Below are 14,813 nucleotides of genomic sequence, written 5' to 3' on the forward strand. Positions count from 1 at the left end.
AAACAAAAGCCAGGCTATTATGTAAGTCTATGCAAAAGGGAGGTGAATACTGGTCCTTGGCACTTAAGACCTATTCTAGCACGATGACTCAGCAGAGTCATGAGTTTATATTGGTTTGCTTAAAAAAGTTGACCTAACTATACTTAATTGAGGTCTTCCAATTATAAACGCCCAACATTAAAATTCCTAGTACTGAGCACGTTTTACACACGAGCGTTGAATCATTGCTTCGTGTAATTGATGGGTGTCTCAACTTTGCTCAACCGGCCCGAAATGTAGGACGTCAGTGCGTTCTGCATCGGATCGGACAAATTCAACGAAAAAAATTCCATACAAAAACACAATACAAAGATGTGAACAGGTGGTAGCCACTCCCACTGCCGTGGCAGGAAGTATAAAAGTATCGGTGCATGACAGCTGGTGACTATTTGACATTGGCAGGTCTGTATAAAGCAGCTGAGGACAGTCGTTTTTGCAGAACAGGGGGAGACTTGGTAAGTTTGAACTTTATAATCAAGAGCCATGATTAATATTACGTTTCTTTCTGCATATAAAAAATTATGTTCTTTGCCTACAATATTTCTAAACCAAAATAACTCCATGGATGGAAACGTGGTATACACCTTTCCAGAATCCAGTGATCTGTGCGTGTTTATAATCCATTCGGTAAAGTTGTATTTTGTGTTCCCTTTTCGCTAAGTGACAACATGCTCACTTGTCTGCTATTACAAATACTGGAAACTGTGCGAGACTAAAGATCCCCACACTGGCCAACAGATTTCTGATTCGGTCTATTTACTTATTTGTTTTTTAAAATATGACTTCTACTGCAATTCATCTGATGGTGGCAGAACCACATCCAAAGACTCTCTGCAAGGGAAGGAGAAGAGGGTAAGTATGGTAGAGGTGTGTGGTATGGAATCCGGGAATTGTGCAGCGATCTATGCCACTTCAGGGGATGTGCCATCCAGGGGTGGATTGGGAACCAAAACAGGCCCTGGAAATCATTTTCAAAGTGGCACCATATAACTAATTTTGAGCATTTTCCTATGAGAAAAATTGAAAATAATATAGGTAAGGGGCCAGGGTGCAGAGTCCTACCGGGAAATCTCAAGAATTCCCTATAGGCCAGTCCAGCCCTGGTGCCATCCTGACCCCAATCTTAAATGGGAGTAGCTTGTTTAAGTCTACTGCCAGAATGGTGCTAGTCTGGTGCCTTCTGCATGGAAAACCTACTCTCTCTCTCTCTCTCTCTCTCTCTCTCTCTCTCTCTCTCTCTTTCTCTCTCTTTACAGGACCTTGAGGTGCTAATAAAATTGCTTAGTGGTAAGGTACACTGTGGTAGGTATCCGCCCTCTAGGTCGGCAATTGGTAATAGGACTGGTGGGGCAGTCAGGCACTTCTAAGCCCACCTTATCCTCTATATTTGTATTTGTATTTTATTTATTTGTAGAGCGCGAGCCAAGCCCTGAGGCAACTGGGCGCTAGTCTTACATGTTACAACAAGTCATGGCAATACATAAAAAGTCATGGCGATACATAACAGTACACAGATAGTGGAGCAGTAGGTAGTCATTACAGCAGGGTAAATATACAAGGAATAAAATACAGTGATATGGATGGAAATATATACAGCAGTGGTAGTACTCTTTTAGGGTATGGTCAATTGTAAGTACTTGTTCAGTTTATGGTAGGACTTATATGTGTGTTGTGGATGAGAAGGAGGCAGGTACATTTGACCCACCACATCTCCGGCTGTAGAACGATAGATGTGGATTTCAGTGGACTGGGTGAGTTTGGTGGGGCAATGCAAAGTCCTGTTGGGGCTGTGAGCGCATGTGATATGAGAAAGATGTTAAGGAGGTGGGAGGGTGGCAGCTTAACTGGGGAACCGTGACCTTTAGTTAGCGGCTGGCATAGGCAAAGGGGATACAAAAGGACAAAATACAGATGGTAGCTAGTGGGCAATTTAAAGCGATAGAGGGGTGAAATGTGTGGATGGTGAAAGAAAGGTGTGTTTGATAAGAGCATGGAGGTGGAAGTAGCGAGGATTATGCAGGGCGAGGGAGGAAGCAGTTGGGTAGCAACATTTTCCAAAGTTGTTGAGTGGTGAGAAGAAACTAGTAAAACTGAAGAGCAGTGAGTCTCTCTCTATTCGTTAGGAAAGAGGTGGTGGTGCTTGTGTACGAAAAGAGGCAGCCTGAGAGTAGCGGTATGCTGGAAGTGAACACAGAGACATGCAAATCTGAAATCTAATACTGCATGGCCTGCGGTAGCAGCCCTGTAGGTATGGTTAAATTGCTCAACCCATAGGAAGAGCACTTTTTGTGCGATTTATAACTTTGCCCCCCCCCGGACGAATCCTCACAAAACTTTGAAAAAAAAGTATCTAGCCCTGTCAGATTGATTCTGAGAAGATTGGTGAGGTTTTGTGTAGGGGGGCAAAGTTATAGGGGGGGTCCCAAAATGTGTGGTATTTGCCATAGACGCAATGGAAAACAAATTTTGCTCACGCCTGCAGCCCAAACCGCTGATTGGATTTTCATCAAATTTGCGGCAGGAGTGGCACTTGTTCCTGAAAGCGTGCTTTTGTAAACTTAGTGTAAATCAGTAGTTTTTTTTAAAACGTCCCAAAAATATGTCTACAGAAATGAGTCTGCAACAGAAGGTCAGGGAGACCCTCTACTTGCACAAACACAACCCATTGACCTGTTCTTGGGTGGTTGTCCCCCATGAGAGTCTCAACCATGCTTTAGCTCACTGAGATTTTCACAGAGGAGAAATGTCCATATGCATATCAGTTTTTGTCCCACCCTACGGCAGTCCAGTACCAAAATGCTAGGCAAATCTCCTCCGAACAAGAGTACCAACAGCAACCCGAGACACGTGTTTCGGCTTAGTCAGGCCTCATCAGTGAGGTGGAGCTGTGCCTCTCTGAGAACAGTGAGTAAGGGGTCCACGTCTGGATTAATCTGGTAACTTAGTGTGAGACCCCAAGTACCTCAAAATATGCAACAGAAGGTCCGGGAGTACCTCTGGCACAAACACAACCCATTGAACTGTTCTTGGGTGGTTGGCCCCCAGAAAAGTCTCAACCTTGCTTTAACTCACTGTGCTTTTCACAAAGGAGAAATGTCCATATGCATATCAGTTTTTTTCCCACCCAAAGGCAGTCCAGCAATGAAATGCTAGGCGAATCTCCTCTGAACAAGAGTACCAACAGCAACCCCAGACATGTCTTTCGTCCCAGTCGGGCCTCTTCAGTGAGGTGAAGCTGTGCGTCTCTAAGCACAGTGAGGAAGGGGTCCACGTCTGAGTTACCCTGGTAATTTAGGGGGAGACCCCAAGTACCTCAAAATATGCAACAGAATTTCTGAGTCCCACTACCAGCACAATCACAGCCCACTGACCTGTTCTTGGGTGGATGGCCCCGGGAGAGTCTCAACCATGCTTTAGCTCACTGCACTTTTCACAGAGGAGACATTTCCATTTGACTATCAGTCTTTATCCCACCCAAAGGCAGTCCAGAAGTGAAATGCTAGGCAGAGCACCTCTGAACAAGAGTACCAACAGCAACCCCAGACACCCAGGTAACTTAGGGTGAGACCGCAAGTACCTCAAAATATGCAACAGAAGGTTTGGCCCATTGAACATTTCTTGGGTGGATGGCCCCGGAGAGACTCTCAACCAGGCTTTACCTCACTGTGCTTTTCACAGAGGAGAAATTCACTGAACAAACTTTGTCAAAGGGACATTATGGTTAAGTTGCACTAATAAAAACCCATGAAATTCAATGAAAAAACGTTGTTAAAGGGACATTATGGTTTAGTTGAACTAATAAAAAATGATAAGAAAAATGTAAAAACTTTAACGGAACGTTATGCTTACAAGTAAAACCGAAAATCCCCAGAAATTTGCCAGTTATGGTAAGCTAAGCAACCATAACGCGTGCCACCACCGGGCACCGCTAAGACAAAACACCAAGTATATGAAAGATGACATCACAAATGTCAAATGTCCTTGATGACATCACTGATAACATCACCCATTACACATTAAAATAATTTTCATGAACAGTCCCTAAAAGGGGTAGTGTTTATAATGTTGGTAACAAGATGTTAGGGGGGATCGGGAGATCTAGCATAAACTACCTAATGTATTAAAGAATGTCTCATCTAAAGCAAACATTACATTCAAATGTTGTTGTTAATAGAGGAACCTAATAGTAGATACACAAATGGCTGCAAGCAGCAATATTTATTATCTATAAATAAATGCTACCTTATCAAAGTTTTGTGGCATTAAACATCAGATAAATATCTAACAATTGCAAACTTATGACATACTTGTGTAAGTACAAAAAATACATATAAACCCCCCAAATGTTTACAAATTAGAGCCACATACAGGGAAACTAAAGTAAAGAAGAAAGAAACAACAGCACCAGAAAATTACAATAACATTAGAGTTGATTATCATGAGCACAAATGAATTGTGTATTTGAGGCCTGCTTACTGCCCCATGTATGTGCACTATGAGGTCAAATCAAATTCTATGGAAAGCAGTTTAAGAAGATATAAGAAGGTTAATGTATATATAGCATTTAATGAAAAAAAGGACATCCACATTGGGGACAACACAATTTGCTTGCATTGTTCATTTAAGTTCAATCTTATAAAGGTTCTGTGCTTAAAGAGTCACTATTAGGAAAACAATAAAAGAGTGTCTAAAGGTATCAACATGTATTAATAATACAGTGAATCATGACAAATACATACCTCAGTGACACAATCTAAGTAATTTGTAAATTTGCATAAAGTAAAACATATGAAATACATCAATCGTGAGTGAAAAGATAAACAATATAGAAATGTTTGTGTAAACAAAAAGAATTTAGGAATTCTACTTAACAAATGGGACACATGAATTTAAATCAAGTATTTATGGGTGTCCTGGATAGGAGCCTTATTCCTACTTTGAAAGGATATCAGGATGCCTATTTATGTGTTCCTGATTAGTTTTTTTTTTTTTATATATTCCAATATTCTAAGTACATGATCAATGTATGATCATGTTTTCTAATTGCCAGATCATGCATGCATTTTATGAAATGTGTTGATTCATTGTCAAAATGATCTTATTAGTATTAGTCTGTGAAAAAAATATTTGCAGTGTTATCACAGTGATTTCCTAAGGTTTTGTGAAGATTTTGTGTATGGTTTTCATTGGATTGTGCCTATGCTCACTGTTATTAGAATTGTATTGCTTTGTCTCTATTTCTTGTTGCCTTTTATACAATAATGTTTGCATTCTCCCCATTTTTTGAGAAGTGTTTTTTTGCTGCTATCAAGTATTGTAATACTGTGTGTTTTAATCTTGAGGTGAATATGTATGCCACATTTTAAAGCCGTATAGTGATGAGTATTTTAATAAGGTCTTAATATCTATGCACTTTGCACCTTATTTGACTTTGTTGTTTACATTCTTGTTGTTTACATAAAGAAAGATGCACTAGGCACTTTATTGATGCACTTTGCGCTTTCTGATTTGGTTCTGTTTAACCTTAATGTTTTCAAAAACAGAAAGATGCACTGTGCACTTTATAGAATGTTAATACATTGTCTTTCTAAAACATGACTTTAAGTCAATTGAGCTAATTTAGCATGTTGCAATTGGCATTGCTTTTATACAGTGATTTTATTGCTCCATTCATAATCATTTATGAGCTATGTAAATCCGATCTGTACAGACCCTGATCAAAGCGCAGAGCTTTCTCACTCTCAGCCTGTCCGCCATACCTGTATGTAAAAAGCATCTTTCACCATGTCTCAATGCAATCTGCCTCAACTCATCAATACTGAATTTCTTTATTTGGTTTAGATTATCATTGTATGATAAATCGCATTGGTTAGCGATTTACAATGTTTGAAATAATTATTTTTTATTTCATTCTGATAAAATATCTAAAAATGAGGTGAATATTTGCTTTTCTGTAATTCAAATAATGTCTACAATGGTCCACGGTCATATTGTTGACATAAGACATTTGGAAGAATTAGTATTGTTCTACACATTGTTTCTTTCGATTATAAGGTATAAATAATCTAAACTAGATGTAATGATCCAGATAGTTCATATATCCAATAAAAGTGCAGAAAGTCAAAATAAGTGGCAAAAAGGTTGTTAGTGTTGAGACTGGCCCCACTACAAAATGTACACTGTGTTTTATGAGGTTTTGCACTGAGGCCTTGCAACTTGTATTCACATACGTAAAAAGGGAGAAAGGACAACAAGCAAAAAGTATCATAGAGACTGCAATTCTTTGTATATATGCATGAGCTTTCAAGTGAACTTGTTTATACTTGATCAAGCAGCAAGGGTGCTGCGAAACGCGGTGTACCCTGTTTTTAGCTGTCAGCTGATGCTTTAATAAACTGGATATTTGAAGGATTATACAGTCATTTTGTCGGTGATTTATTGGGATGAAGTCACTGACTGGCGTTCAACCCAGTCCTCTCTGTGCTATCCCTTTCGGGAAAGAAGGAATAACTTTCCCCCTTTTGTCAATATATATAGGAAAAACTTCATTTGCATGGGCATTAAGGTTAGAACTTAATGCAACAAAACCCCTTGAAATTCAGCTAATGCCACCTAAACTTCGCATCCACTGTTGCACAGCCTATGACCACAATGATCATATCACAGATCGCATCACTGATGACATCACTAATTACATGCTGTATGAGAACACTGATGACATTACAAGTCACATCACTGGTGCCATCACTGGTGACAGCACTAATTACATTGTACATAACTGATTACATCAATTATGGCTTTAGACATAACATGATTAAGAAGTTAGCTCATAAAAACATTGATTTTCTTTATAACAATTTAGGCCATGGGCTTGGCCATGACAAAGGCTGTAGTCACTGGCCATCACCCAACACCACAGGTAGTGGTCAGTTAGTGTTGCAAAATACCAATGTGCATGGTTATAAGCCATGCCTACTGGCTTGTCACTGTTTTAAAATATACAGTGAGCAACATTGAAAGCTGTAGTCAGCGGCCATAGCTTGAGGCCGTAGCCAGTGCCCATTAATATGTTAGAATATACAGGTGGCACAACCAAAGGTCGTGGCCAATGGCTAGAATTGTGTTTAAGACCATTGCTAGTGGCTGATTAGTGTATATAATATAGAGTGGGCACAGCCGAAGGCCATAGCTAGTGGCTAGTTAGTGTTGTATAATACACAGTAGGCATGGCCGAAGACCATTGTTTATTGAATTTTATTATTGTAAAATATACAGTGGACATGGCCAAAAGATGTACAAACTGCTCATGGTCAAAGGGCAAGCCTAGTGAGGCCCCTTTTATATGTTAGAATATATAATGGTCACACCCAAAGATGTGCTAAAGTCCATGACTAGTGTCTGATCAATGTATAAAATATACAATGGACACAACTGAAAGCTGTATCCACTGGTGAAGGCCTAAGTCTACGAGTGAGGACCTATTAGTTTTTTAAGGAATACAGTGCACATGGGTGAAGACTGTGGGCAGTATCCATGACTGAAGGCCATGATTAGTACCCATTAATGTGTTAAAATATATTTGGCCATGCAAACTGACCATGGCTGAAGGCCATCCGTAATGCTAGTTATTGTTGCAATGTAATTAGTGATGTCATCAGTGTGGTCATAGGCTGCACAAAAGGGGGCGCGAAGCTAAGGTGATTTTAGCTTAATTTCAGGGTTTTTTTTTGCATTACGTTCTCACCTTAACCACCATGCAAGTAAAGTTTTGACCTTGAATTTCAAAGGTTGTGTTACAATGTATTGCTCACCTTAATGTCCATGCAACTAAAGTTTCTTCCTTGAATTTGAAGGGTTTTGTTATTCCATAGATTTTTAGAATGCTTGCAGACCACTAGCATTGTCTTCGGTCATGGTCATTGCGCACAGCCTTTGTCTGTATCCACTGTCTATTTTAAAACACTACCAGACCACTAGCCATTGCCTCTGGCCATGGCTGGTGGACATGACCAAAAACTACCACACCACTAGCACACCCACTCAATATTTTAAAACATTTGCAACCCATCACTCAAAGATATTCATAAATCACAAACTCATTTTGACCTGTTTTGACAGTCGTATTGTTATACATAAAATATTGCAGACTTTGAGAAATCATAATGTTTTTAGGCAATACACAGTGAGATTAGATTATTTCCTGAGGATCTCTCACTTTGATTAAAAAATGTATGGCCATCTCTTGGTGACTGTTGTTTTACACTGTACAACCCCAACTAATCCCATTTAAGCATCACTGAAAAAGTAAAAAAAATAACTAACTGCAAGAATTACATATGTCCAGTTACTTTTGCCCCCATAGCGAAAATCAAAAGCTGGCACTCATGAATATATGCAAGGATAAGAAAAAAGAGGTAGGAACTGGGAAGGGAAAGACACGAGAATTCATACCTATAACAAGAGGTAAAAAAGAACATTTATTTGTTTTCGCAATTTATATTTTGTAAATGTTTTGATATTTTGTTTCTAAACAATGAGGAAAAACATAGACACTTAAAACTATTATTGGCATTCGCAATTGGCTGTATGATCTAAAAGAGCTTTGCCCAAAGCGTCTAGGATGCCACATCCAACCTCGATCAAGCTGTGACAAGTTTTGCATATCACCACAAAGTTTGAAAGATCCGGTGCAGGCGGAAGGGACTGAGATTCGGTGTTAGTGGAAAACAACTACTGATAGTTTTGGAACTCTATGGCACAGATAATACTGATATCTGCTCCTCCTTACTTTCATCCACCTCCAACCTCCTCCTCTTGGGTGACTTGAACATCCAATTGGATGCCTTTGCATCAGCATCCACTCTTTTCATTGACCCCTGTGCCTATCTCTCCCTCTCCATCTTCCACCTCCAGTCCAACCCACTCGGCTGGACATACCCTGGACGTCATCACCCACTCCGATCTCGTGCCAACCCCCCTCTTGTCAGCCCTCTCTCCCGGTCAGACCATGCTCTCCTCTGCACCTACCTGGATTCCTTCAGCCCTCCTACCACACCCACAAAAGCCCTGCCAACCTCCTTCTCGAACATTCGACCGATGAAACGAGTGTGAGCCGCTGCCTTTGCTTCCCTCCCTACCTCAGACTCTGCTGTCAGCAATCTTCAGTCAGAAATCAACAATACTCTTGACATCCTTGCCCCAGTCATGAGGATCCACCTGAAAACTGCCTCTAAGCATTACACCTGATATGAATCCGAACTTGCAGCACTGAACTGAAAGTGCAAAGCAGCAGAACAGAAGTGGCAAACCTCAGGTTTACCCTCTGAGAAACTGGCCTGCTGCCTGCTCCAAGGACAATACAGACTTGCCATCCATGACAAGAAAAGGGCCAACATTCAGGCACAGGTAACATGTGCATCCAAAACATGGCTGAACTTGTCAAAATCAGCAGGCAGCCAGCCAACCCTTCTGCAGTATCGTACTCCCCTCTTCCGTGCCCAGGCCCTCTGCAATGCACTGGCCACACACTTCACCACCAAAACTCATGAAATCCTGAACACCCTTGTTACTAACCCACCAAACCCATCCCACATCCCCTTATCTCCATTGGCCACTCCCCCTCCTCCTTCCGCCTTCTCCTCCTTCCTTCCTGGCACACCTGAAGAAGTTTCCAGAGTTGTCTTCTCTATGAAGTCTTCTTCCAAATGGGTACCCACCTTCTCGTCCAGAACCTTCAAGGACAACATTGGCTCTCTTGCCCTCACACTCACTGATCTCTACAACCACTCTTTTGCCACTGGCTCTTTCCCCTCCTCCCTCAAGCACTGCCTTGTGCACTCACTATTGAAAAAACCTTCAGTAGACCCTACCCGTCCATCCAACTACTGGTCTGTTTCAAACACCCCCTTCCTGGGGAAACTGCTGGAGAAGCTGACCTTTTCCCAACTCAAATCGCACACTGAACCTGTTGGTGGTCTCCAAATCATCAATCTGGATTCAAGCATCCAGAAGCATGGAAACTGCTCTTTTGAACACCCGTGAAGAACTGCTCACATCCCTGGATCAACTCCCCAGCTGCCCTCATTCTACTTGATCTCTCTTCTACCTTTGGCACTTTCAACCATTCCATTCTCATACAAAGGCTTCATGATACCTTTGGTATCTCAAAACGGGCACTGGAATGACTGACCTTTTTCCTAACTGACCGCTCTTAACATATCATCTTGGGCATCTTCTCCTCTCCTACTTCCTTCTCCACCTGTGGTGTCCCCCAGGGATCTATCCTCTCCCCCTGGCTCTTTAACATCTACCTTGCTCAGCTGGAATGCCTCATCTCCTCCTTCTCCCCCAACTTCCAGTGTTATGCAGACAACACTCAACTCTTTTTCAGACTTCCTGCTGACTCACTTGCACCTTCCTTCCTCCCTGACTGCCTGTCTGCCATCCAGGCTTGGTGCACTTCCAATTATCTCTGCCTCAATGCCAGCAAAACTGAGATCCTTCTGATTGAGACCCCTGCTCCCTCCTTGGGCTCTCCCCCTGCTCCTTGTTCACACAGGACATTTCCAAGAAGTCCCACTTCCAACGCTTCCTTCTCAAAGGAATTCTCCCATTTTTCACTTTCCCCCAGAAGCTCAATATTTCCTGAGACCTGGTTCTCTCTAGACTTTACAATTACAACAGCCTCCTTCTTAATCTACCTTCTTACACTCTACGACCTCTTCAGCTAATTAAGAATAGAGCATCAAGTCTTATCTTTGGCCTTATGCCCAGTGACAGCATCTCTCCTGCTCTAAAAAGCCTCCACTGGCTACCGGTTGCTGCACGGACCAAATTCAAATCCCTCTGTATCATCCACAAGGCTATGTGGGGCTGGGGACTACACTATCTGCAACTCTCTATTACCAAATACTCTCCTTCTAGATTTCTACACTCCTCTGGCACCAACTATCTGTCTGCAAAGCATTTGCTAAACAGAGAGCTTTCCTCGGCTGGATCCATCCTTTGGAACAGCCTCTCCCTCCCTCTGCACCTTGAGCAGGACCTTCTTAATTCTGAAAGCACATCAAGATTCTCTTCTTTTCCTCCCCCTTCCTCTGCTAATCTCACAGCTGCTTTGATTGGTGTCTTGGACCCTTATGCATCCTTGGGGCCTCTGGCCATTCACACCCAATCTCCCCAGCTTCTCTCTTCCTTCAGCACTTGCCTCGACACAGCCTGGCATTGGTGATTCTCACTTTCCACCTTATGCAGTTTCTGGCCGCATAGCACTTACCCTGCACTTCATCTGTGGCTCACCCTCGAGCATGGGCACCACAGCACCTACCCCACTGCCCTCTACCTTGCTGCACTTGCACGTTCTGAATACTCACAAGGCATAGTCGGTTTGGACGCCCCTTCCCTACTGTATTTCTTTTTTCTTTTTTTGTGTATTTAATTGTACTGCTATCCCATGTTCCTTCCCTGCTTCCTTGTGGGCACTTAAAAACAGAATGTATTTCCTGTATAATCACCTAACAAGCAAGCAAACAATAAATAAATAAATAAATAAATAAATAAATAAATAAATACTGCTGTACTAATCTTGCTCCATGCGCTTTCACCTTATATTTCACATGAGCCTTCCTATACGATTCATCCACTTAAACCCAATGGATGCAGACAAGATGTTAAATAAACGTTGAGGTTTCCAAACTTTGCGCCAGCTTGTTTGAAGGTCCCCTCCACAAACCTTACCACAGAAATTGTAAATGACCTCCTGTTTTAAATGGCGTCCATGGAAAGGGTGAACTGACTTTGTATTCCATTCCATGGCGGACATCTTTTTCAGTTGCAAAATGCCAGTGTGTCTTGCAACCAAACCAAGACACTATTAATACCCCAGTCTAATGGGCCATAGACCTAATAGCAATGTGCATTACCGCATCAGGTGATGAGGTAATGCCCCAGGGTCTTTGTTAAAGCCCTCACTTTGGCTACATATCCTGCTGACATATTTCAACATATAAATAAAATAAACATTAGCAATATGTTTAAATTGCATTGAACATTGTCACTTTCTTGGGGAATTTGCAAATCACTTGCACAAACCTTACAGAAGACCTGCTCAGCACAGAGAGAAAAAAGCAATTCAAGAAAGTTATGAAGACATGCGTGGGATATTCGCCTTAACTCCATGGAAGAATCAATGTGCCCAGAAAACTGTCATTGACAGCTGGCAGTATTTCGGGATCGAGTAGCATCGGAGTGGGGGTCGTGGCTACATGGCCATGGGATAGGCTGTGTTCTCCGGGAGCTCCTGCTGATCCTTGGTAGATCCTAAGAAAAAGTGATGTTGCACAGCAGACTCAAAATGCAAACTAGAACCTACAGAAGCATGAATGAACGGAGGTTGCACCGCTCGATTGCCCGGTGAAATTCGTTGCATGGAGACTTAACTGGGAGCAAAAGAAGTTTGCGTACGGCGGCTGGTGGACAAACAAGATGGCAGCATTAGAACACAAAGAATAGCCAAATGAAGGCTGCACCACAACAGTGTAGCCAGACGAAACGCTGCTGCAGCTAGAACTCCCATCGGGAGGCTAAAAGACTGATTCGGTGTGAAAGCTGAAGTGTCTGCGGCAGCTCACGCGGTAATACAAAGAAAAAACACATTGGTTGCTAGCGGAAGCCAGCTGGGGGCTACGCAATGCGGTGAGAGCTGGAGTGGCACAGGGAATAGATCAGGATGCCAGAGTGACTAACGGATGAGAATCAACTCTCCCATACGGAACAAAGCTGGATGGGCATTCTGGGTCGCGAGGCCACCCGACAAGAAATACGCGGAACACAAAGGAATCTCACACCAGTGGACGTGATTGAACGAAAGTGTGAGATCGTATCTCACTAAAACAGATGAGGAACACTGCTGACAGGAGACCATGGAACTAAGTCCCTCAGGTGCTCGGGACAGCAACGAACGTGACAAGGGGTTGAGTTACATTAGATCAAGGCTCGACTACTAGGGAGCATGCACAATAATACGAGCTAGTGAAACTGACATCCGCAGTGAAACAGGGCACTCCAACATAATCCTGGGGAAAACAGATGCACAATAAGTGCAGGCTGACCGCTAAAGAGGATTCAGGAACGTAAAAAAATACATTGGAGGCCCACATGAGATACTTGGGAACACGCTAGAGAACGTCACACCGGCCCAATCCATGTGAGGACATGGCTCTGTAGAACGCTGTTTCTACGGTCAGTATACTGATCATGGGAGGACCCCGGGATGTGGAATCAAGATGGCGCCCGTTGCAAAACAGTAGGGGATAAAAACATTTTTTTAAAGAAAAAAAAAGAAAAAGAAAAATGTATCCTTGTGCACTTTGACTGCGTCCTGGGACCCCCACGGCTCAAGGGCTCAGAAGAGTTACTACAAAATTCGGTGGGTCACCTCAAGTCATAGGATAAAAGGCACACAGAAGCTCCCTGCATTGAAGCGATTGGCCCTCAACATAGGTGTGTGGACCCATCATATGGGGGCACCTGACAAGACTGCCCCACGCACACGAGAATGGCATCCAAGCTGCCCAAAGATCGAGGAAAACAGTCATCCATAGAGGAATTCGCCAAATCATCACCAACAATGGAAGGGGCCAAAACGAAGGGACAGTGCATACAAGATGCAGGAACCAAAGGTCGTAATGACCAACAGATAATGGATGCCATAGCTGAACTAAAATTATCTTGGGAGAACAAAATTGACATGGCTATCTCGTAATTGAGGACCTTGCTTGAATTCAAAATTGACGCGGTAAGTGTGGATGTAAATCTATTGCAGCAAGATGTCCGGGCACTAGCTGAGCACACAGGAAGCCTGAAAAGGGGGTGGGCACCAACACAAGCTTTGTGTGACTAATACAAAAGAGTTCCATACGCTGCTACAACAGGTGAGCAATTTAGAGAACAGAGCTGAAGAAGCAGAAGGGCATACGCGCAGAAATAACGTACGCATTGTGGGGCTTCCGGAAGGCGAAGAAGGGTCGGACCCAATGAACTACATCGAAAACATGTTGTTGCAAGAGATAACAGGCGGAGCACTCTGCCAGGCGTTCGCGGTAGAAAGAGAGCATAGAGCCTTGGTCAGGAAACCACCACCCGGGGTCCAACCACGACAATCATTTCCAAGATACTGAACTACAAAGACAGGGAGAAAGTCTTGGAGTATTTCCGCATATCCATACTATACCTTCTTGGTGCAAAAACAGTGCCTGAATTACGTGGCGGTCAAGAGGAGATTACGTGAGGCAGGCTTCATATACATGCTGCTGTATGCGGCAAAGATGGAAGTGTTCCATAAGAACAGGGCCCTCTTTTTCGACTCACCGGAGTATGTATCTGCATGGCTGGACGCGAGCAACTGTCCATTGGGAGCAGAAGGCCAGATGGAGAGCGGAACAGAGAAGTGACCCATCCCTGTTTTTTCCAGTGCTGTAATGTTGGACAAGTAGATATTATGAGAGATAAGTACAGCATGTAAATATTGACTTTAGGACTAGAATATAATGACAAATGTACAGAGATGGTACAGGAAGAGTTGCGCGGAGGCTCACACAAACTTGTATTGCTGTTAGCTTAAAGGAATGGTTGGCCCAAAAAATGTTATTGCCCAAAAAGATGGGCAATAACAAAAAAATATACTGCCACTTTTTTTTTAAAGTTCCTATGTAAAATTTTGAGCAATTGTAGCTAAAAATTTACAAAAGCAAGCACATGGGGGCATCCATTTTGTG

The 14,813-nt window shown here is 42.6% G+C and overlaps 1 long non-coding RNA gene across 1 annotated transcript in view; it reads left to right on the forward strand.

The window, feature by feature from the left end:
• Positions 1 to 397: 397 nt before the first annotated feature.
• Positions 398 to 14,813, forward strand: part of LOC138572856 (uncharacterized) — a 70,886-nt gene continuing 56,470 nt past the window's right edge. The window contains exon 1 of the long non-coding RNA XR_011303915.1: positions 398 to 494. This is a non-coding gene — a long non-coding RNA (uncharacterized lncRNA). The remainder of the gene's footprint in view (positions 495 to 14,813) is intronic.

The sequence above is a fragment of the Ambystoma mexicanum genome, chromosome 1p (genome assembly GCF_040938575.1).
Source record: "Ambystoma mexicanum isolate Mex_15411 chromosome 1p, UKY_AmexF1_1, whole genome shotgun sequence".
NCBI classification, from domain to species: Eukaryota; Metazoa; Chordata; class Amphibia; order Caudata; family Ambystomatidae; genus Ambystoma; species Ambystoma mexicanum.